Source organism: Meriones unguiculatus, chromosome 5 (genome assembly GCF_030254825.1).
Source record: "Meriones unguiculatus strain TT.TT164.6M chromosome 5, Bangor_MerUng_6.1, whole genome shotgun sequence".
In the NCBI taxonomy this organism is placed as follows: Eukaryota; Metazoa; Chordata; class Mammalia; order Rodentia; family Muridae; genus Meriones; species Meriones unguiculatus.
Window position 1 is genome coordinate 83707699 of NC_083353.1, and position 23520 is coordinate 83731218.

General features: G+C 45.4%; 1 long non-coding RNA gene across 1 annotated transcript; it reads right to left on the reverse strand.

Annotated features, from left to right (window-relative positions):
- LOC132654233 (uncharacterized) lies at positions 1-23503 on the reverse strand. Its single transcript, XR_009591885.1, has 6 exons — positions 23336-23503; positions 22037-22123; positions 20005-20085; positions 16389-16522; positions 3062-3335; positions 1-2916 (listed from the first exon to the last, which is right to left on the reverse strand). It is a non-coding gene; the product is annotated as an uncharacterized LOC132654233 (long non-coding RNA).
- Between the last annotated feature and the right edge of the window lie 17 nt (positions 23504-23520).

The following is a 23520-nucleotide window of genomic DNA, read 5'->3' on the forward strand; positions in this document are numbered from 1 at the left end:
CTGGAACAGGCATTTTTCCTAGCCTAGACTAGTGAGCTCCAGGTTCAGGGAGAGACCTTGTCTCAAAAAAAAAAAAAAAAAAGAATACAGTGGAGAATGATTGAGGAAGACATTCTAGTATTAATCCCTGGCCTCCATATGAACCTACATGGGCAGCCAGACCTGTACAGACCTGTACATAGACCACATACATACAAAAATGGAGACACACACAGAGAGGGGTGAGCAAGAGAGACACAGAGAGGTTCAGTTATATACTGCTCCCATTGGAACGAGGCTTCCTGATGAAGGTGTCATCTGAACTGAGCTTTTAATGACAGGAACGATATTGTGAAGAAGAAAAGCAAGCCTATAGCAATACACAGACTGGAAGGTAGTGGCAGGGGGAAATGAAGACTTTGCATGAACAACATATTTATGTGTAGAAATTATAAAGAAAAAAAAAAAAACTCTTGGATCATTAAGCTCCAAAATCATGAAAGCAAATATTAAGAGACGTCTAGTCAACCCTTTAATTTTGCAGACCAATAAGCAAAATGACAAATTTCAACCTAAGCATGGATTCATTATTTTTCACATTGCCATGACAAAATACCTGACAAAAACAGCTCAAAAAAGAAGGGTTTATTTTAGCTCACAGTTTGAGGGTACACCTGGGAAGTCATGGAAGTCAAGAACAGATAGAGATGAATGCTGGTGCTCAGCTCACTTCCTTCTTTTTGATTCAGTCCAAGATCCCAGCCCATGGGATGGTGCTACCCACGTTTAGGGCATGGCTGTCTCCGTGTCAGTCAAGGCTGGAAACACCCTCAAAGAAACAGCCAGAGGTGTGTCTCCCTCTAAATCCAGTCAAGTTGACAACGAAGATTAACTGTCAAAGTGGGGAAGGGGTGGTGGCTGCAGGGGCTGAGTACATGGCAGCAAGAGTGGGAGAATGCTTTCTTACATCTTAGCAGAACAAAAAGATGAAAACTGGGGAAGCAGAGCCAGACTATGAGTCTCTAATGACCCTACCTCAAGTCTCTACACACGCCTGCTAGACCGCATGTCCCAAAATTTCCACATGCTCTCTGAACAGTGCCGGTGTCAGCCTGGTGTGGTGGCACAAACCTGTAACTCCAGAATTTGGGAGGTAAAGCAAAAGATAAAGGTCATCCCTCACTACATATTGATTTTTTTTTTTTTTGAGGCTAGCCTGTGCTATGTAAGATCCAGATCAAAAACAAAACAGAACAATACCCCCAGCTGGAAACCAAGTGTTCCAACCCAGGAGCTTTTGCACACTCAGACTATAACAGACTGTAACACAATTGATGTGGGGTGTAGAGCCTTTGGGAGGTTACACTGGAAACTGATCAGGGGCTGGTGTGATGGCTGTGGAGATGGCTGGAGAGGAGGATGTGCACACAGCTAACATGAATGATGTGGCCTTCTTCCAGGATAGACAAGCGACTCTGTGAGAACACATGCCCTGTGATGAGGAGACCCATAGACTGGATCTGTAGTGTAAAAAACAGCGCCCCCTGCCTACACAGTAAGTTAGTTGCAGGGCAGAAAAGGAGAAGGGGGCTGAGCATTGTTAGCTATAGCTACGGAAAATGGGTGAATTGTGAGTTAAAGAATGTCACTCACTTTGTGATATTAAGTGTCTAAGTATCACTAAGTATCACTTAGTGATAGATAAGTGTCTCTTATAGACAGCCATTATAATGGGGTTGTAGGGTGGGGAGGGCAAGAGTCTAAAGAAAAACCAAGCCACAGGACTTAGTAGCAGAGGCAGGTGGGTCTCTGTGAGTTTGAGGTCAGTCTGGTCTACACAGCAAGTTCCAGGACTACATTTCTTTTTGGAGACCCAAAAAAACCTCTCCACAACAAACAAATAACAAAAACCAAGTTGCTTTATTTCTAGAAACCAAATTTCTTTGTTTTGGGGAAACTGCCAGTGTTTAGCCAAAATGGAGGTGCTTTACAAAACAATGTGCTAACATGGCTCACAGTGGCGAAGGCTGGCTGCTGTAGCAAACAGAGCCCAAGTACACAATGGCTGGACAGTGACAGAGTTGGTTTCTATTCATGTGAAGTCACCCTCTCCATGCAGCTACTCAGGGCCCAAACCTCCTCCAGGCTGTGGCCACCATTTAAACATATGTTAGTGGATGAGAGGGGAGCCAGGAGGTAGGATGGCTTTGGGAGTGTTTATAGTTAATATGAAAGCTGGAAAATCCAGACCTTGAGATGCAGGGCTGGCAGGATGGGTCAGTGGGTAAGGATGCTACATTTCTGCTCTTATTCTTCCCTAAGGAACAAATGAGTGTGGCTCCAGAAAAGAGAAAAGGATCTCTAGTCTCTCTCTCTCTCTCTCTCCAAAAGCTTGATTTGATTTAGGGATTGACAAGATATCTCAGTGGATAAAGGCTCAACTTGAACTAGCTTTGTTGGGTGGGAGCCTGGAGGCCTGTGCACCACTGTGAAAGCCTCAGACTGTTCCCTGGAATAGGCAGACCCAACTGTCCTTTGAGGACTGTAGGGCTGGAGTTTGCCCCGCCTACAGTGTGGCAGAATTTATACCACCCCATCCCCCTTGCCTGTCTGAGGCCAGCCTACCCCAGGGGCTGCTGTATGACAGTAGTTCCTAGTTGCCATTGGCCATTAGACAGATGTTTCTGTCTGCAGGGCAGCATGCTCTGGCACAGATTGTCCCTAGATATAGCTGGGGCAGAGGCGCTGGCTGCATCCAAAGCATATCTGATTCAGAACGGGAAGCCTGTTCAGTAGCATTCCCATCTTACCTCAGGCAAAGGCCGGTGAACAGAGATGTAGGGAAGGCAGTTGGAGAGAGCTCAAGATTTGATGAACACCTACTGCATGTCAGACCACTGTCTGTGGGCACACAGAATCTTTGTGCTGAGGTTCGGTCTAGCCAGAAAGACAGATGTTGACTAAGTAATCACTTGAATTAATACACAGATTTCAAAGCAAGACAGACTTACAAGGTATACTGAAGGTTCTCCAAAACCCAGCAATGGCTGTTGTTGCCACCCACCCAGCTTAGTGTTCTTACCTTTTGGACGGTCCTTTGGGGACACTTTTGCCTTCCATCAGCCCACAGGATCCAGGCAGGACGAATTTAGGGCCACTTCCGGTAAACACTGACTCTAACCAATCAGGGCACTCCACTCCTTGACCTCTCCGATGATTTTTGGTCAGAGATGTAGCGGTAATTAAGACAGCTGTGAGAAAAGGAAGCTCTGGCCCAGCTGGGGCTTCTAAACTGGAAGGTCAAAAATCTGGAGCCACGCTGGGGCCCCAAGGGAGAATTCACCAAAGCATGGAGCCTGAAAGAGAAGTGAGACACTTGCCATTGGCAGACTCTAGCAGTGCCATTTGAGATCCTAGATCCAGCAATACTCTAAGCCAGACAACAAAGCAATACTCTAAGCCCAGACATACTCTGGGCTTTTCTGTTATCTTATCCAGCAATCAACCTTTCTGGCTTAAGTCTCTCTAAGTTTGTTTTCCCATCAGTTGCAACTGACAGCTTAGTCTGATGCTAAGGGACTGAAGGGTTGTGGAAGGCTACCCTAAGAAGTGACATTTATGCTGAGCATTGAAGGGCAAGGAAACGTGAAGGAGCTAAGAAACCATGTGTGAACTCAGCAGTTCTGGGACTTGAAAACTGTGAGATACTCAGGAATTCATCCTTTGTGGGCAGAGTCGTCATGGGAGTAGGCCAGTCATAATTACACCCACTGCTTACATCAGTCTCTGCTTTCAGTTTCAGTAAACATGGAAACGGTAATCTCTATCCAGCTAGGTGAGACCTATGCTCTAATGTGCCCAGTGTGGGTGGAACACGGTCTTCCTGCTCTGACCAGGAGAGCAAGGCCCAAGCTGCTTTCAAAAGCACCCAAGCTTCGGGCTTTAGAGGCAGGAGAGGAGGAGGAAGAAAAAGGATGACAAGGTTGGTGGTGGGTGCTGAGAAAGAACAATTAAAACAAAAAGCAATAACAAACTGTAAATGGACCTACTTTTTAAATACAAATAAGCATTTCATAATTTACTAGCTTTATAATATCATATAATTTTGTGGTTTCAACTTTCTTCAATTTAAAGTGTTTGGTTTTTTCATTATGAAAGTCATAAACTCTATTTTGGAATGTGCAGAAGAGAATTGTAACTCTTTATAATGTTCTCATTCTAGCCCGAGTACAGTCAGGCCTGTGGTCCTTTGTTTTCTGTTTGGCTGCTCCCATGCAGTGTGGAGACCAGTGCCACTTTTCAAATGTAAATGTGCACACAACTCCCTAGGGATTTGTTTAAATGCAATTCGTGGCTCAGTGGGTCTGGGGTGGCACTGGGATTGCATATATCTAATATGCTCCAGGGTGTGCCAAGCAGTTTCAGGCCTCAGAGTGAGCCAGGCCCAGCCAGACCAATGCCAGGCTACGTGGCCTCAGGCAACCCACTCAAAGCTTTTGTTTCACTTTGTGAATCCTGGTTCTAAGGGGTCTCCTGTTAATCTCTAGTTGAATTAAAGGAACAGAGGCAGGAAATGTCTAAGCACCACTGCTGTGAGAGAGAACTGGGTGGCTTTGGAAGGACAATCTTGAGAGGGTTAAAGGAGGAGACCTATGGCCCCAGCAACTGCTGAGAAAGCACTGAGAGACTCCATCTTACCTCAGAGAATTGCTCAGGATATGCTACAGAAGCTCAAGATGTCCCCTCATCTCCCTTACCCCTCCCTTTTTCAGCACCCATGTGAATGCCCTGTATTGTTTCAGTTTCCTTTTTACAGCTAGAGTAAAACATCTGACCAAAAGCAACTTGGGGAAGAAAGGGATTATCTGGTTTATACTTCCAGGTTACCGTTCATCACTGGGGGAAGTGAGGGCAGGAATTTGAAGCAGAAACTATGGAGGAACACTACTTTCCTGGCTCACTCACAGATTCATGCTTAGCTAGGTTTCTTATACAGCTTATGATCACCTGCCAGGGAATGGTGATGTGCTTACAGTGGGCTGGGCCCTTCTACATCAACAATCGAGACAGTCCCCCATAGGCCTGCTAATCTGATCTACGCAACTCCTTAAGAGAGGTTTTCCTCTCAGATGACTCTAGGCTATGTCAAGTTGACTATTAAAGCTAACCAGGCTAGCTACTAAGGTGGACCATATAAGCAGCTTGCTAACCCTCAGCCTCAGTCCATGCTGGCTGCCCATTTCCAGCTGAACTTTTCTGTTATAAGCCTATAAAATATCTACCTGGTGGTGGTGGCAGCACCTATTCAATAATTCTCTAAGGCTCCAGCAAAGTTAACTCTACTTACTTTCTTTTACTTACTATGAGCAGACATCTGCCTGTTGCTCACTCTCATACCCTGGCATTTACCCTCCCAGAGTCTGGTCCCTTCTTCAGGGACCCTACCCTTGCTTCATCTTCAGGGTTCTATCTGAGCTGAAGAACTCCCAGATCCCAAATCTAGGTCTCCCTTAGGTTATCTTACCTGTCTCTATGTTGGTAAGCTTTCTGTCACCATAACAAAAACATCTGAGGAAGGAAAGATTTCGTTTTGGTTTAAGGTTTCATTGCTTTGAGCCCAAAGTAAGGCAGAGAGGGTATGCTAGAGCAAAAGCGCTCCCCTTACTGATTCAGGAAGCACAATATGTATCTTTAGCCCCCCAAGTAACCCACTTCCTCCAACCAGACTCTACCTCTCTGTTCCCCCTACATCCCAGTAACACCACAGGTTATGAATCCATTGATGGACTGATCCATTGATTATGAGAGCCTTCATGATACCACTACCTCTTAATGTTTGTATCCACCATCTGTGGACCAACCCAGTATATGAGTCTCTTAGAGGGATGCTTCATATCCAACAGTATCGGCCTCAAGTGAGGTTCCTGCCTTGATCCCTACAGAACCAACTTCCCTCCATCCCTCAGAACTTGGATCAGAAACCTTCTCACAAGTCTTTAAGTCCCTTACCTGAATGGGCTAACCTCATCCTGTGCTTGCCTTGTGTTTTGAACTCATCATACATAAGGCATGAACTCTGGGGAGCAATCAGTTAGGACCAAAACAAGGGAGAAGAAATATACAATGGGGAAGTCTAGGCTTCCAGAGTTGAGACCAAAGGTTAAGTTGTGCTGCTGATACCCTATCCAAGAATGGATTCTGTCACCTCTCCTGTACCTTGTCTCTCAGAAACTGTTTCAGGTTCCAAGTCATTGTTTCCCCAGTGGCACAGCAAAATTCCAAGACTGTATATCCTTGGCCTGCTCCAACTGATGCTTACACCAATTGCAGTGACTAGGGGAATCTACAGTATGATTGGCCCATCTGGGCTCCCATGGCTGCTACTGGAGCCAGAGGAACTCCAAGTGGAGGTCCTTTTCTGGAGGCCAAGGCCCACAGGGGCCACAGAGAAGTTAAAGAACTTTCCAATGACTGTGCCTTGTGTCTGTCTTTCCTCCAGGTATGCAGGGAGCATGCATCCTTTTAGCTTGTCATTTCAGAACATTATTCCAGCCCAGAGGATGAGGAGTTTTGTAAATGGCCATTAAACCACTTTTGATGCAACGGGCCTGTTATGTAGGTCACCTAGGGAGTAAATCAGAACAGAATGTGACAGAGAATTTTGTGTGACAATGTGTATTAAGGAGTGTGTACTGACACATGAAGGGTCACAAGCTAAGGTTAGCTTAGTGTCTGTGTCAGTGCAAGGGCATCCATGTATCTCATAGAATCTGCACATCTGGTGGAGGGTAGAGGATGAGTAAAACAATGTCCAGGGACTTCAAGGCTCTTATTCCAGATGACACAGCCAGCAGCATGTTAATACCTGGCAGGCTGTCTCTAAAGCCCTGTGCTGCTGGGCACAGAGGCTGGTGTTCTGGGACTTTCTGGTGGCTTACTAAGGGGGTTCTCAATTTCGAGGAACAAAGAGGAAGATTCTAGAATCCCTCGTGTTAGTTATTTTTCTATTGCCGAGATAATTTATAGACCAAGGCAATTTATAGAAGCAAGGGCTTATTTGGCTCCCAGTTCCAGAGGGTTAAGAGTCTGCCATAATTGGGAAGTGTGGTAGCAAGTAGCAGACATGGTACCAGCAACTAGATGCTGAGAGCTCACATCTTAAACTGCAAACACTGCACAGAGGCAGCCCACAAGGAATGGTACCAGGCTTTGAAACTTCAAAGTCCACCACCTGTGACATACTTCCTCCAGCAAGGGCACACCTCCTAAATATACCCACACAGCGCCATCAACTGGAGACTAGTTCAAACTTCTGAACCTATGGTGGGCATGCTCGTTCACACCACCACATTCCCTTTGGAGCCTTGTGGAAATATGCCCCTTAGTTTGGCTGTCCTCAGAGGTGATTCCTTGGGAGGTGGGAGATCCAACTGTGTTTGGAGGAGACAGGTACTGAGAGGCCTTGAGAACAGAGGGCACTCCGCTGGTGCAGAGCACTGGCTCCACATGCTGCCTGAGCAACTAGAGCAGAAGGCCAGGGCCCTGGGAGAACCAGGGCAGAAATACTCAAGTGTTGCTCTACTTGAAGGCTGAGGGAACTCGGGTGCTTGTACTCTGACTGTTGCCAGCCATTGGTTGGATCCGCTCCACAAGGGTAGTAGTAATTTGCCAGCAAGTCTAGCAGTGAGAAGGAAGCCTCAGGAGCTACCAGATGGACCAGCCTCTGTGGCCTGTAGAGGGTGAGGAGTCTAACAATGAGTGGGCAGAGGCTGGGGAGGCCTTTCCTCCCAAGCTTCAGGCAAACCATTCTCTGTAGGAAAGCAGGGAATGATTCTAAAAATCAGGCCACCCCAAGTGCTAAGTATTGCTGGACTCTAGTGACAGAGGCCATGAAGCCTACAGTAAGTTCAAGGCCTGAGAAGGCCACATGGCAGGTAAGGCTGTCAGAGCCAGGACTATGTTCTCTCCTCTGTTATTTTCCTCTGTCTTTTATGAATGTATCTGGGGCTGGAGCCAGAACCTCCTGGGCATGGGAGACAGCATAGGTTAACTAGTTCTCACTGCTTTTTAACAGAATTAGAGGATAAAATGTCTCAGATGCACAAGGGGAAGAAACAGGACAGTGGACAGCCATACAGAATCACTCCGAGTGTAGGGTGATGTCCCCGGCTGGAGAAAGAGCTTGCCTGTTGCAAGCTGGGCCCACCTCTTCAGGATGTAAGCTGGGCTTCCCAGGCTCTTCCCAACATCTTCTAGCAGTGAGTTCATAGAAGGTGATAGGAAGTGTGTGCCTGTCCTTCAGAACTGGACCCTGTAGTTTCCACCAAAGTAAATCATTCGGTCAGACCTCATACAGGTGGAGAGGAGCGTTGGCTCTTCAACAAGAAGAGCCATGAGGTCACACTGAATAGGGTGGTGGGCACAGAGAAGCCACAGATACAATGGCTATAGCACAGGGGGGACATATGGAAGTGGCCCATCTCTAGTGCCACTGCTTTTAGCTTATTTTTAAATTGCTTCTGAACAGACAGGAGGAATGGGAAGGAAGACCAGTGTGCCAGAGCTTGAGTTTTTTTCTCTGTCCCGAATAGACTGTATAGGAGTCCCATGCAGAATGGACATGGACAGCAGCTTCCAGACAATGATCCATGAATTCAGGGACACTACAGCAGCCTGTGGTAAATACTCCAAAATATGAATCAATTGTTCGACTAACTTGACATTGTCTTGGGCCCCAAACTCAAAACTGATGTGAGTTACTTGGAACCTGGGAACCAAGTATTTAACTATGATGGAAGGTACCCCAGGCATTGTAACGTGAAGGGAGCTCTCTGGGGTTGTGTGGCACATTGCATGTGTGCCAAGAAACAGATACTCAGGCTGTGTGTCTCCACACCCAGATGGTCCCAGCGAGAGAGTTAGTTGTGGACAAGTGAATACAGAAGCTTGTAGGACTTGTGAAAGGTCAAAGAGGGGGGGGGGCCTCTGTCTCATTCTCATTCATGGAGACCTTACCATTCAGCCTGCTGAGGGGTGTGTGTGTGTGTGTGTGTGTGTGTGTGTGTGTGACATTTTAACCAACTATGAGAAGCTGCTCTGTCTAAATATTAATGAAGTCTCATTTTAAAGGTTGAACTAGGAACAGTCGAGATGTTCTTCTTCCTGCCTTCCCTCAGCCCGTGAGCACAGATGCATTTCAAGTAGAATGAAGGTAGTGTCCCACCTCTTCAGCAGGCAGGTAGAAAGAACTGTACTGTAGTCACATGGTAGGGCCACAGCAGCTAGCCACAGATGTCTCTGTCTTGTCCTCACTGGCTCTGAGTTGGGAGAGGTTTTGTCTGAGGCCTTGGATGATAACTCTGGGGCCTTGTTATATATGCTGGGCAGGTGCTCTGCCACTGAGCTTTGAATGTGACAGGGGCTACCACAGTCACAGCCTGCACATGCTGCCCCTCCCTTGTGTGTTGAATTGCGTTAAGTGTTTCTGCAGCTGGAGACACAAACAGGCAGAACCACAGCATTTGCCAGTAAGAGGCAGACAGTGGCAGCTGTGAGTGTGCTGTCAGCACACCCAGGGGCAATCTCTATAGTACTGTCTCTAGAGAGCTAGAAGGTGACAGGACCTTTCTTCAACCCACAAATCTTGGCACTCCTTTTCTCTTTCAGTTCCTGATCTCAGCTTTCATAATTCAAGTTTTCTCTTCCCTAGCCTTGTAATCTAAGGAGGAAGTGATGGCTCCCCATAATAAATCAGGGTACTCTGCCCAGAAAGGAGAATGGGACCTTCCACAGAACCTCTTGATCTGGCCATCAGAGGCTTGTCCCTAGCCTATGCCCAGAAGCACTCATTATCTTGTCCCACTTTAGGACAACTAGGTGAATGGGTAGCTAAGAACCTCCTCTGAGGACATCTGAGCTGCCTCCCTCAAAGGGCCAGTGAAGGAAGGCCTAGGGACTTTAGTGAAGCTCCCTTATGCTTGGTGATAGTCTTTTGGGCGTCTATAAAATTCCATAAACATAGTAGTTCAGAAACTAATCACCCACAAAGGAGTAATTGGAACTGTTACACAGCAGTTGAGAACTTCAGTATATGAATTTGAGGAACACAGGCTCTGGAACCATAACAGTTGTCCAGGACTGATGGTGTGAATTAGTATTGATTCCATGCAGGAAAAACCTGATTCTTTGATGAAACAACCTCTCCTACAAATAAGTCTCACTATAGCCTGGAAGAGGTGGAGTTTGACTTAGTTTCGGTTTTCTTCTCTAAATTCCATAAAGACCTTTTCCTTTAAGTAACAGGAAGCAGCATTCCATCTAAAGGAAAGTCATCAGTCCATCAACGTCACCATCATGCCTCTTGTTCATGACTCACCCCTCAGCTCTGCCAGGCGAGGCCCCTGTGTTCTCACTGGGAGTCAGTTACAGATGAGTGTGCCCTCACATCCACAGACCACGCACACACACGGGGCTCGACACATTTTCATGGTTCCCCAGGCCAGCTGCATGGATGACAGCACCTGAAGGAGGCACGTCTACCCCTCACAGTTCTACAAAGCCTGTTAATTCTTAGACAGTTGAGTGTGAAAATGCACTGGCATTTATAGCGTCTTTGCCACACTGTATCTCACCCACTCAGAACCATGCACCTGCAGAGGGAAGGCAAGCATATACAGCAGATGTTGTGTGCTCTGGGAATGCTTAAATATGCGCTTGCTGTAGAAGGCGTGTGTTACCCGACACAGACCTGGAGGAGGAGGAGACGGGTGAGGTTTTTAAACTTTTCTCTCTCTCTTTTTCTTCCTTTTCCTTCTTTTCTTTTCCCTTTCCTTCTCTTTGATTTCATGTGGCAAAGGCTGGCCTTGGACTCTCTACGTAGCTGAGGATGACCTTGAACTCCTGATCCTCATGCCTAGCTTATGTGGTGCCGGTCTTTTGTACATACTGAGACAGCTCTCTGTCAATAAAGCTATATCCTTGCCCTCATTTATATTTAAGAGTAAGGGCTTGTCTAGGGTGGAGTGTGGTGGCTACTCCCAGGCACAGTCCCACTGTGTACATAGCCCTTGCTTATAACACACAGTAGTGGAAAACTCTCAATGCTCAGATAATTCTCCTGCCTCAGACTCTGGAGGATGGAAAAAACAGGTATATGGGATGCCACTGGACCCATAAGCTTTATCTTTGTGTGTGTGTGTGTGTGCACGCACGCATATGCGTGCTTGAATTGCTTGTGGTGTAGTATACACATGTATGCAGAAGGATGTGGATGCAGATATATGGAGAGGCCTGAGTTTGATGGGTTTCTTCCCCTGATAATTTTCCACTATTATTTTTTTATTTTTTTGAGACCTGTCAGTGAACATGAAGTTCAGTTTGGCTAAGTCTGTCGGCCACTTAACTTCAGTGATCTGCCTGTCCCTGCCCTCAACCTCCACTGCTGCTGTTATAGAAGCACAATGACACCCTTGGCTGTTTACATGAGTGTTAGGTGGATCTAAACTGAGGTCTTCATTCTTCCATGGCAGGCACTGTACCCATAAGCCTTCTTCCCAGACCCATACTATGCTTTTAAAACAAACTCAGGAAGATGTTGGAACTCACATAGAAAAAGAAATAGAACAAGTCTAGGCTATGAAGTCAGATGCACTTGGTTGTAAGTTCCAACTCTACAATATAGCAAGCTGTGTGATGTTGGGTTACTCATGGAGGCTCTCTGAGCCTCCACAAATGGAGCTCTCAGACAGATTTCCCTATTAGGATTGTAATAAAGACAAGTTGGATAATCAATACACAAGCTGGACCATAAAGAAATGAGCATTTCAGGGCTGTGGAGATGCTCAATCAGTAAAATATTTGCCTTGCACCTGAGATGGATGACCAGAACACATGTATAGATATATGTCAAGAAAACTCAGAAGCTGAAGAGATAGCTCAGCAGCTAAAAGGTCTGGCTGCTCCTGAAGAGGATCTGAATTCAGATTCCAGCACTCACATGGTTAATTCCAGTTCTAAGGGATCCAGGGCCCCTTTTTACCTCCACAGGTACCAGGCATGGATGCAGTACATAGACAAAGACACATGCAAGTACACAGACAAAGACACATGCAGAACACATATAAACATAACCTTTTAAAAATCTAAACAATTAAAGAAAAAATTTTTTAAAAAAATTAAAGAAAAAGAAAACTAAGTATGGTGGGCTACTGGAAAGGCGAGATGGGCAGATCCCTGGGACTCAATGGCTGGCCAGCCTGCTCTAATTGATGAGTTCCAAGCCAGTGACAGATCCTGTCTCAAACAAACAAGCAAACAAACAAAAACAAAACAAAAGGTGAAGCCCATTGTGCTGGCAGGTGCCTTTAATCCTAGCATTTTTGAGGCAGAGACAAAGATCTCTCTGAGGTCTAAAACAAAAACCAACCAACCAAACAAACAAACAACAAAAACAAAGTGGATAGTTCCTGAGGAATGATTCCTGAGATGAGGTTGACTTCTTGACCTCTGGCCTCCACACATACAACTGCATATGCCTGCATATACACAGAGAAATAAACATCTTTTTATTGAAGGATTTTAGTTAAACATGGCAAGCTGGGACAAGCCACTGATAGTAAAGGCATTTAGAGTCTTTTTCTGGATTTCAGCTTTATACACCCAGCTGACACATCACAAATTAGAGACAGTTCTCTACAAACAGGCACAGTGGTATGCATCCACAGGCTCCACCCTGCCACTAACTCTGATGTGGGGACCCTCTGTTAGAGTTAAGTGTGTGAAGGTTGGCTCTCTGTCTTAATCTATTTTCTGTTGTTACAACAAAATATTTGACACCCGAAGTTTATTCCACTCATGGGACTGGGAAACCCAAGGGCATGGTGCCAGAATCAAGTGAGGGCCTTGTGCTGAAGGCCAACTTGTATTAAGTCATAGTGGAAGGTCATTAGGCCTGATTCCCAGGACAGGAACTACTATTCATGAAGTGAGCATTAAATAGATGAAGTCATCCATACATGGGTTCCAATAGGGGCAGTCAAGCCCTAGTGCTGTCACTTTTGGGGTTGACATCCTGGTGGTCTCCCTCTCATTGTACCATTGGGCTAGACAATCTTCCTCTAGCACTGTGACTCTAGCAACTAGCACTTCCTGCCTAAGTCCTGGTCCCCAAACATGGATGCCCTTCCTGCTGTGGACGGTCTCTCTCATGAGGAATCCAAGAGGAAGGCAGTTAGTTATCTTTATAGTCCTTGTGACAACCACTGTCTCCCTCCACTACAGTGGTGCCTCCCAGCTTGCTGTCTCTATCTTTATCCATCTAGACCAGGCAGGAAATTAAAGTGAGCATCAGGACCTTGGCAATAAATAGCTCAGCCCTGAGGCTCCTGTCTGCAAAAAAGAATGTGATCTGGGGCCTCTTTTCAAGTCATCCTCATTTCAGGCACTGGGTTCCCAGGGGAACTCAGGCTACTTCTACCTCAGGATGTGAGGGTGTGGGTTCAGCAGGAAAGATACAGAGAAAGAGAAAGAAGGAAGAGAACGTGCAGGAGCCCAAGGCTTTCAGTGCATGGATGAACAGCTCCCCTATGTCCCTGAGTGAGGTTCCATTCCTCCTTGAGCCTCAGCTCCCTAATCTGTAAAATAGGGACAGTGACATGCCTGCCAGGTGGCTCTTGTCAAATTAAAGGAGTCAATCCAGGCATGGTGGAGTACCCCTCTAATACCAGCACTCAGGAGGCAGAGGCAAAGGCAGGCAGATCTCTGCAAGTTCAAGGCTAGCCTGGTCTACATGAAGTTTATTTAAATAAAAGAAATTCATCAGTGCTCTGGTCTTTCTTTACTGATTTGGACTTTATTTTGCTTTTATATTTTTGTTTACTTCCTTGAGATAGAATGTTATGCATTTTATTTTGAGATATGCTCTCACTGTGTGGTCCTAACTGGACTGGAACTTGCTTTGTAGTCCAGGCTGGCCTAGAACTCACAGAGATCCACCTGCCTCTGCCTCCTGAGTGCTGGGATTAAAGACATGCACCACTATTCCTGGACCAGAATATTGTTTATTTAAATCTTCTTTCTTGCCCCCTGTTTTGACATAGACATTTTTGTTGTTGTTGTTTTGATTTTTTTTAATTTTTTTAATTAATTACAGTTTATTCACTTTGTATCCCCCCCATAAGCCCCTTCCCCCTCCCCTCCCGGTCCCACCCTCCTTCGTCCTTCTTTGCACATGCCCCTCCCCAAGTCCGACATAGACATTTTTAGCTGTAAACTTCCTTCTTGTTCATTGCTGAACTTTTCACATTAGCTAAGAGATGGAAGGAGCCTAGGCATCATCAGCCAGCACATGAACAGAGAATGTCAAGTGAGGGGTGGTAGCACATGCTGGTAATCCCAAAATTTGGGAGGTACAGTCAGGAAGATTACAACTTCAAAGCCATTGTGGGCTACCCTGCAAGAGCCTATCTAAAACAACAAACAAACAATGTGCTCTGCTGGATATGGTTGAAGTTGGTCATCTCCCAACAGCCAATCATTTGCACTCCATCTATGATGATAGACTCCTTTTTCTCAGCAGAGTTCTGACTTCTCCCTTGATCTGGGTACATGGCCCTCAGGGCAGATTATAGGCCAGACCCTTCCCCTGAAAAGGAAACTGCTCTAGCAGGCATCTAGGAACTCCTAGAAACGCCCCACCCTACTAGGGATCTTAGTCCAGCAGTGACCTTCAATTGTACTTGGAGATCCTGACCACCCCTGACCCTATAGGATAATTAATAATTAATTTTTCTTCTTGTGCTAGGACCATTAAGTATCCCTGACGTCCTGACCCCAGTGAATCAAACACATTCACCCTTGAAATCCCTTCCTCTGCCCAGGGTTTTTACATTGCCCTTGATTTCACCTGGTAAGAGGTATGCAGGTTCACACTTTCTCACTTCAAGACCATCTAGGTTTATTATTTATCCTCTGCCAGGTCACATCTTACCAGGCCTGCCCTCCAGCCCACTAGGCCTCGGCCTCACGAAGCTGGGCCTCGCTGGGCCTATGTATTGGTTGCAAGCTGACCAGGCATGGGCCTTGGCCCACACTTCTGCTGTGCTCAGCACAGCTGCCTGACCAAGAGCTGTAACACTCTGGTATGGACATAGGCTTTGGAACGCCCAAGTTTCCATTGCCACTGGTGAGCTCATGCTAAAAGAGCCAAACTGTAACACTGTGGAAAACCTTTTCCACACCCAGGCTTAGCACATGTGGGCCTCACCCTAAGGCACTCTAGCTGTCCCTGGGAGAAGCAGAATTCCATCAGGAAGTGTTGTAGGCAGTGATTAATATTTACTATTGGTTTATCTTCTAGTAAAGCTTGCTGTTAATCTTAAACAGCTGTATAACCAAATCACCACACAGAGACTGGGTTTTTAGTTAACCTAGAACACAACGCTGGGCAGTATTTACTGCCTCCTAAACCTCCAAGCCCTCAGTTTCCCAACATTTAGATTTCCCACATTATACTTGCTTTTTGTGAAATCTTAGGTCTGGTTCATACTCCACGTCCTCCAAGCTCTCTCCTCCAGCTCTGCTCTCCTCTCTCTCCTCCTCTCTCTCCTCCCACTCCTTTCCTGCCTTCTGGCTCCTCCCCTCTTTCCTGTCCTCTGGCTCCTCCCATTGCACAACATTGTATCTAGTTGCTTTATTTTGTCCTGTTTACACAGAGTTGAGACAGGATGCTTATGAGTATCACAATGCAATATCCGGATTGAAACCAGAGAGTTAGGGGTGGGGAAATCAGCATTTGAATTAACAAGGGTAAGGCGTATACATTTTAAAAGAACATTATACCAACAAGGAAGCCAAGTTTCAGGACCTCAGCAGATATCCAGGCCCCTGTCAAACGCAGAAGGACAACAGTGCGGTGCAGATACAGAGTTCAGCCTTTAAAAGGATGTTGTTTGTTATAGCATAGATGAGCCTGGAGGACACTAAAGTGAAACAAGCCAGGCACAGAAAGACAAGAGCCACATGATCTTATTCTTGGGTAGATTCTAAAGCTTAACTCATAAAATCAGAATGACGGTTATTACAGATGGGATGATAGGGTGGGATGGAGAGGTATTTATCAAAGGTCACAAAGTTTAAGCTGAGCAAGAGGGACACAGTCCAGCACTGTACTGCAGAGTGGTGACCAAACTAAAAATAATGCAGCATGCTCTTCAAGTTTGTTGAAAGGTTTTAAACATTTCAACCACAAAAGAGCAACAAGCAACGTAACAGATTGTTAATGAGCCTGATAAAATCATCACACATTGTAAAATACATCAAAACATCACACATCCTATAAATATGTAATTATTTGTCAATTTATAATTTAAAAAGCTTGGCTGGGAGATGACTTAACCATTAAAAGTACTTACTGTTCTTTCAGAGGACACTGGTCTGATTCCTAGCACGAATATGGTAGCTTACAATGTCCTGTAACTCCAATTCCAGGGAATCTGACACCCTCTTGTGGCTTCCAGGGGTTCCCACATGCAAACAGTGTATATAACTGACAAGCAAACAAATGCATACACGTAAATAAAAATGAGTAAATAAAATTAATTACACGAAGCACTACCTGATAGTGGGCTGCTATAGGTAAGTTGCTTCTGAAGAAAGAGCAGGTAGGGAAGGTGCTTTCAATAAGCAATTTGGCAAATACCACATGCCAGGGGACTGAGATTCCCACTCAAAGGTCATCTTAACAACATGCACTTCATCAGGTGAGTGTCCTAAGATATCCTCCCTTCAGGACGATATTCATGCTCTGAGAAAGTCAGGCACATCCAAATTGAAGAATCTATTATTAAACCAACCAAACAAACAACACAAAAAACCACAAGGACTGGAAAAATGGTTTAGGATTTAAGAGCATTTGTTTTTGCAGAGAGTCCAGGCTCAATCCCCAGCACCTCCACGGCAGCTTTCAACTATCTACAATCTTAACCATCTGTAGCTCCTGTAGTTCTCAGGAATACGATGTCCTCTTTTGGCCTCCCTGAGCACTGCAGGCATATGCTACACACACATACTGCGTGCACGCACTCACACACACTGACACACATACACAAACCTAACCAAGTTTGTTGAAAACTTGCACTGTAATTTGGAGTTTCAATGCCCCCCCCCCCAAAGGTGCTTAAGCCTTGAAGGTGGTGGAACCTTTTAAGAGGAGGGGCACAGTGGGAGAAAGTTGGGTCACAGAGGCTATCTCAGAAGAGGATATTAGGACTTGAGCTTTCTCTTTCCCCTCCTTCTTTCTCCATCTTCCTCTGCTTCAACACCTGTACCCACCATTATAAAACTGCACCATTATAGGCTGAGAGCCATGGATCCAAGAATGATGCATCAGAACCTCTGAGACTTTTAGCCAAGTACATCTTCCCCCTCGTAAGTTGATTAGCTCAAGTATTTTGTCACAGCATCAGAAAGCAGACTAATACAGTCTGAGAAACCCTTACTGTCAGGAGGAAACTGACAGTCAAGCACAGTGTGGCAGCCTGGGTGAGCAACATTGGGAAAGGAGAGCAGACTTGACAGCATGTATGAAGGTTGGTTCTTGCATGAGACAAAAGTCCTAAAGTGAAATGTCAATACAGGGAAGTGGCCAAGGACCACATAGAAACCCCTCATTCTCCCTTTGAGGGTTTCTATAAATGTAAAAACTTAAAATAGAAAGTTTATTTCAAAATAAGAAAGCACTTAGCCCACCGCAGGGCATGTAGAAGGCACCTGTGGGCTCACAGCTACAGGACTCACCGCTGTTGTGTTTGGTCTCTTAGGCATACACTTAGCCTTAAAACACGTGTTGGATCCCTTTCTGATTGTGAGTGAAAGTGGGAACGAGGAAATTAGGGAGCATTATTAGAAAACAGTCTTTTCTAGCCCAGCAGCATAGGGATCTTGTTAATCCCCAAGGCAGACCACCACATCTCTCCTCTGCTCAGCACTCTCCATGCCTCCTGCCTTACACAGAACAGACTCCAAAGTGCCTCATGGTGCTCTGTGAAGCACCAGGAAACACAAGCACTCCTTCCTGTCCCGTTAGGTACACTGTCCTCCCTGTTGTAGCAGCCATCTGACACCTGCCTGGAAACTCGAAGCCTCGAAGTTAAGGACCTTCTCAGAGTCCTCATCAACACCATGGCCTTTCCCAGTGTTCAGTGTTCTCCTTGTCACCATTTCAGCTCCTAGCTGTGGCGGCCAGATGGGGCTCTCACCAAAGTGTGTTTCCTTGTTTCTTTCAAATGCTTGGATCTGCAGTCTCCCTATACACTGAAGGCTCACTTTCAAGGGTGGTGCTGTTGGGAAGTGGCAGAGCTTAGTGGGAGGTCTGTAAGTGAGGAGGGTGTAGCCTTGAAGGGAACAACGGGAAAGGCCTGCTTCCTAGCAGCATGACCTGAGTGGCACAGGAACCTGCTTTGTCCATCTCTGCCCTCAGCCAGCCTCTCTGCCACTCAGTGCTGCCATTTCTTAATGATGACAGACCCTGTTTCTCAGGTCCCCTCCTCCACCAATGCTGTGGGCGGGCCTCAAGTGAGTCTTTCCAAGACAGGTACTAGGGCCTTTTCTGGTACTCTCCCTCTTCCCATTCACACACAGGAAAAGAAAAGAAAAAGATGTATATGAATCCAAAACTGCAGTCAGAATGTGACCTTCTTTGGAAATAGTGTTACTGTAGATGTCGTTGGTTAAAGTGAGGTCACCTGGGATTCCAGGAGGCCCTTTGTCTCACATAGCCAGTCTTTACATGAAGACAATCATGCAAAAACAGAAACATAGGGAGGTGTGGTGACAGAATCAGAGAGATGGCTGTAAGCCCAGAAAAGCTGAGTATTGCCACCAGTCAGCAGGAACTTAAGAGTGACCCAACCACAGGTCCCTTCTGCAGAAATAATTTGGGACAAGAGGCTGATTTTTTTTTTCCTTTTCCCAGTAGAGCTTGACTCCAAGCTATGTGACCTTGCATACATACTTGCCTTCTCTGTGTTTCTCTTTGCTCCTGTATAAGAACAATGAAATCCCTACCCCCTGAGGTTGCTGTAGAAATTGAGTGCCATAACGACACTGACAGTCTTACCTCCTCTTCATGAAGGTCAGCTGGATTGACATCCAGGGTCCCACTGCTTATCTTCCTGCCTTTTGTCTCATTCTGTGCCCTTGTGGAAAACCCAATTTTCTTCAGTCTGACCTAATCTTTTTGCACACATTGGAGTCAGCTTATTCATGCACTGCTGAGCAATTTTTCGTTAGAGTCAGTGGTGTTGGAGATGGAACAAAGGTAAGGGCTCTGCATGCCGGACAAGTGAGGAGAGATACAGTTTTCTTTTAAGAAAACAGAGCATGTACAAAAAATTAGTTTTCACATGCTAAAATGCTTCCTGGACTCAATTAAACCTGTAGACTTCATAGCCGATTAGAATCTCACACTAGCAGCCTTGGCAGATTATTGCAGTGGGTGAGGCTGGTCTGCAGTGCGCCCTTAAGTGCCTCCTTGCTGGAAACCCCCTGCAGGTCATTGATAATGAGCCTGGATGTAGCCAACCCCTAGGTGAGACGAATGATGATATTTTTGAAGATCTTCTCTTTCCTCCTTGCTTTAAAGCCAATAGACAATTTCATAGACAATGGACATCCCACAGGGATGGAACAGAAGAAGAGAATCCTCCTGCCACCCACTGCACAGCCCTGGGGCCCAGCAGGCATAAGACACTTGTCAAGTATACCACATCACCGTACAGACTGCTGTCGCGCACAGCTCTGAATCTGAGGGATGTGCACACAGCTGCTTTCTCGTGCAGGCTGGATGTAGCTTGACTATGAAATGCCCCCATACTCTCATAGGTTTGAACACTTGGTCCTGGCTGATGGTGTGTTTCAGAAAGTTGTGACAACTTTAGGATGTGGAGCCTCACCGGAGGAAGTGGATCACTGTGGGAAGGGCTTTGAGGCATTTTATTTTAATCTGGGATCTACTTTCTTTCCACTTACTTTCTCTTCCACCAAGATGTTGTTACTGGATTTAGGATCACACCCTGTGCCCCAACATGCCAGGTTCAACCACCACCTGTCCTTGTAAAGCCAAATAAAAGAGTAAAATTAATGGTGGAAAGAAAAAAAAAGGGGGGGGGGATAGTTGATCAGCGTGGGAAGAGAGACTGCGATCCAGTGACTACACCCCAACTCAAGTGCATGAGACACTTGAGTTAATGGAGTCTTGAGTTAAGTTTAAGGATTAATGCATTGCTAAGCAATCCTGGTCAAGGCATGGTCCCCGCCCCCCATCACCATCTTCATTCCACTCTCTTGTAAAGTGGCCTGAAACATTTTCCCAGGAGAAAAGTTTCTGTTTCAGCTAGCTAAGGCTTTAGGCTTTTTCATTTTCTTTCTTTACATTAAAAAAACAAACCAACTTTCTGTCTATGGGTGCTTCACCTGCATGTACGTCCATACACCACATGCATACCTGGTGCCTGCAGAGGTCAGAAATGCGTACCACATTCTCTAGAACTGCAGTTACAGATGGTTGGAAGCTGCTATACAGGTTCTGGGAATCAAACCCAGATTCTCTGGAGGTGCATCCAGTGCTCTTAATTACTGAGCTATCCCTCCAGCCTCATTTTAGTCTCTTCTGCCAGCATGAACTTCATAGGGGAAATTAGTTTCTGGGGATCCACTGTTTCAATTGTCTGACAACCAAAGAGAATGGCACTATATTTTAAATTTTGGGGGATTTTTTATTATTATTAATTACAATGTATTCATTTTTATATCCCAGCTGTAGCCCCATCTCTTATCTCTTCCCAGTCCTCCCCTAGTCCACTGATAGGGAAGTCCTCCTCCTCTACTATCTGACTCTAGCCTATTAGGTCTCATCAGGACTGTCTGGATTCTCTTTCTCTGTGACCTCCCAGAGGGAGATGATCAAAGAGCAGGCAACCAAGTTCATGCCAGAGACTGTCCCCGCTCCCCTTACTAGTGAAACCCCATGGAGACTGAGCTTCCCCTGGGCTACATCTGAGCAGGGGGTCTAGGTCCTCTCCATGCATGGTCCTTGGTTGATTCATCAGTCTCTTCAGGAGTCCCTGGGCCCAGATCTTTTGGCTCTGTTGGTCTCCTTGTAGAGCTCCTGTACCCTCCAGGTCTATCTCCCCCTTCTTGTATAAGATTACCTTCACTCTGCCCAAAGTTTGGCTATGAGTCTCAACATCTTTGGGGGACCTTTTCTAATCACTTGTTCTAGCTCCCAAGTAAGGAGACGGGGGACCAATAGAGTTATTCAACAAGCTTAAAAAGAACTAGGGCCAGGCAGTTATTTATCTATTCTAACTCTCTATGCTAGTCTAGCTACATCCCAGTCACACACCCTGAATTACTTGCTATATCAATTCTGCCTGGGCTGCTTCTGCTTGTGGCCATGTCTTTTCTCTACATCTTTTTCCTTCTCTTTCTACCTTGTGGTCTCTACCTGAGAGAGTCCTACTGGATTAGAAGTCCAGCCTCTCTATCTCTTTTGCCCAGTCATTGGTTCTCAGCTTCTTTATTAACCAATCAGAGAAAACTGGGGAGCAATGTATACACAACATTGATACAAGAGATTGTAGAAATGACAATGCCCATGTTCAGACTGTAACCAGATCTGGGGGCACAGAAATCAGTATCTGAATACATAGCTCACCAGACCAACCCCCAACAAGTGATGGATATATTGTCTCTAGAATAGCTTCGTCCCTTCCAGGCTGGTCAAAATTCAAGAAAGTAAAGGTTCCAGCTTGGACGGAGTTGTGGGATGGAACAACCTCCCACATTACCTTCCCCTCTATGATAGACTGTATCCCTTCAAACTATGAGCCAAGATAAGCCTCTTCCCTTAAGTTGCTCTTGTCATGTATTTGGTCATAACAAACAAAAATTAATGGATACAGAGCAATTTTTATTTTATGGTGTCAAACATCCTCTGTGCCCAGCCAGGTAAGAGAATTGAGGCTCAGAGGGTGATGAGATGTGCTCAGGCTTCTCTTACCAGTCTACGGAGTCCTTTTCATCCTCTGTTGTCTGCAAGAAATCCCCGTGAGAGACTCTGGTCCGAGGTGTGGTTTAGAAGAAGACTCTGGAAAAGGGAACTGGGTTGCAGCTGCATTCTTGGGACTAGATAAAGGAAAGCAATTCCAGACAGACACTGAGCCGTCTCCCACCCTTCCCTAGCAATGTCTTTGTCTTGGGAGGTATTGTCTTAGTGGGGTGCCACTCTTAGTAAGAATTTCCATGGTGTAAGCTTATATAGCTAACCAGGAGATAACCAGAGGTTTCCCATAGGCATTCTAGAGACAAAGTAAGATTATCACGATGAAGGACTTCTTAAAATTTTTCCACTCACAATTGCTTTTTACCCAAGTTTTTCACCACCCTAGGTATATAAAATATGTGTACAGATAATTTTTAAATTTTTAAAAATTAAAACAATTCTTTGGCATATGTATATTTTCACCATTTATCAAAGATGGAAACAAACTCGTATCCTAATGAGATGGGTGTGCTTGTTTTTAACATAAGGAATTAAATGTTGGCTAAACAGTTGATACTATAGGACACAGAGCATTTTCAGTGTCTTTCAGAGTTGATTGTTTTGACTTTATCATGATCAGTGTTGAGAACACTGCTTTGCAGAAACAGAGCAGATGCATGTTTAGGGCCATTTCAGAAACTGTTGAAAATTTGTTTTTAATCCAGATCATTAATTCAATTCAAACAGTAATTTCAATAATGAAGTATTCTAGGGGCCTGTTGTGGTGACACACAGCTTTAATCCCAGCACTTGGAAGGAAGGGCCAGGCAGGTATCTGTGAGTTCAAGGCCAGCCTGGTCTACAAAACAAGTTTTGGGCCAACCAGTACACAGTGAGACCCTCCCTCATGAACGTGTGAATGAATATTAAAAATCAAACATTCTGTTAGGCATGGTGGTTCACACCTGTAATCCTAGCATTTAGGAGGCAGAGGCATGAGGATTGTTGCACATGAGACCAGCTAAGCTATTTAGTAAGATTCTGTCTAAAACAAAACAAAACAAAACAAAAACCTCCAAAGAAAACTAAAATAAAATAAGTTTTTCTCACAGCCCATTCTCAAATAATAGGTATCCCACCCCATCTCCAGTTTCACTAACTTCCCTTTGTTTTCATTTTGTAGACGGAGTTTACTTAGCCCTCCTCAAGGTGGCACTATTCTTTTCCATCACCTAAGACTCTCCGCTCAATACGGTGTCCGGTGCAATGAAAGCTATCCTCTCTTCGTCTCAAGACGACAATGCTAGTCATTCTCACCTCACTTTCTGCTCTCTTCAGGATTACCTTTGAGATCAACTTCAACCCTAGGACCCTCTCTGACCTTCTCAAAATGGTGACGTAGCGACTAGCTACCTCATATTGACGCTTTCAAGATGGCGCCGAGGTCGTAAATCTATGTCGCAAATTACGGAAACAGCATCGATATCAAAGGCACTTCCGGT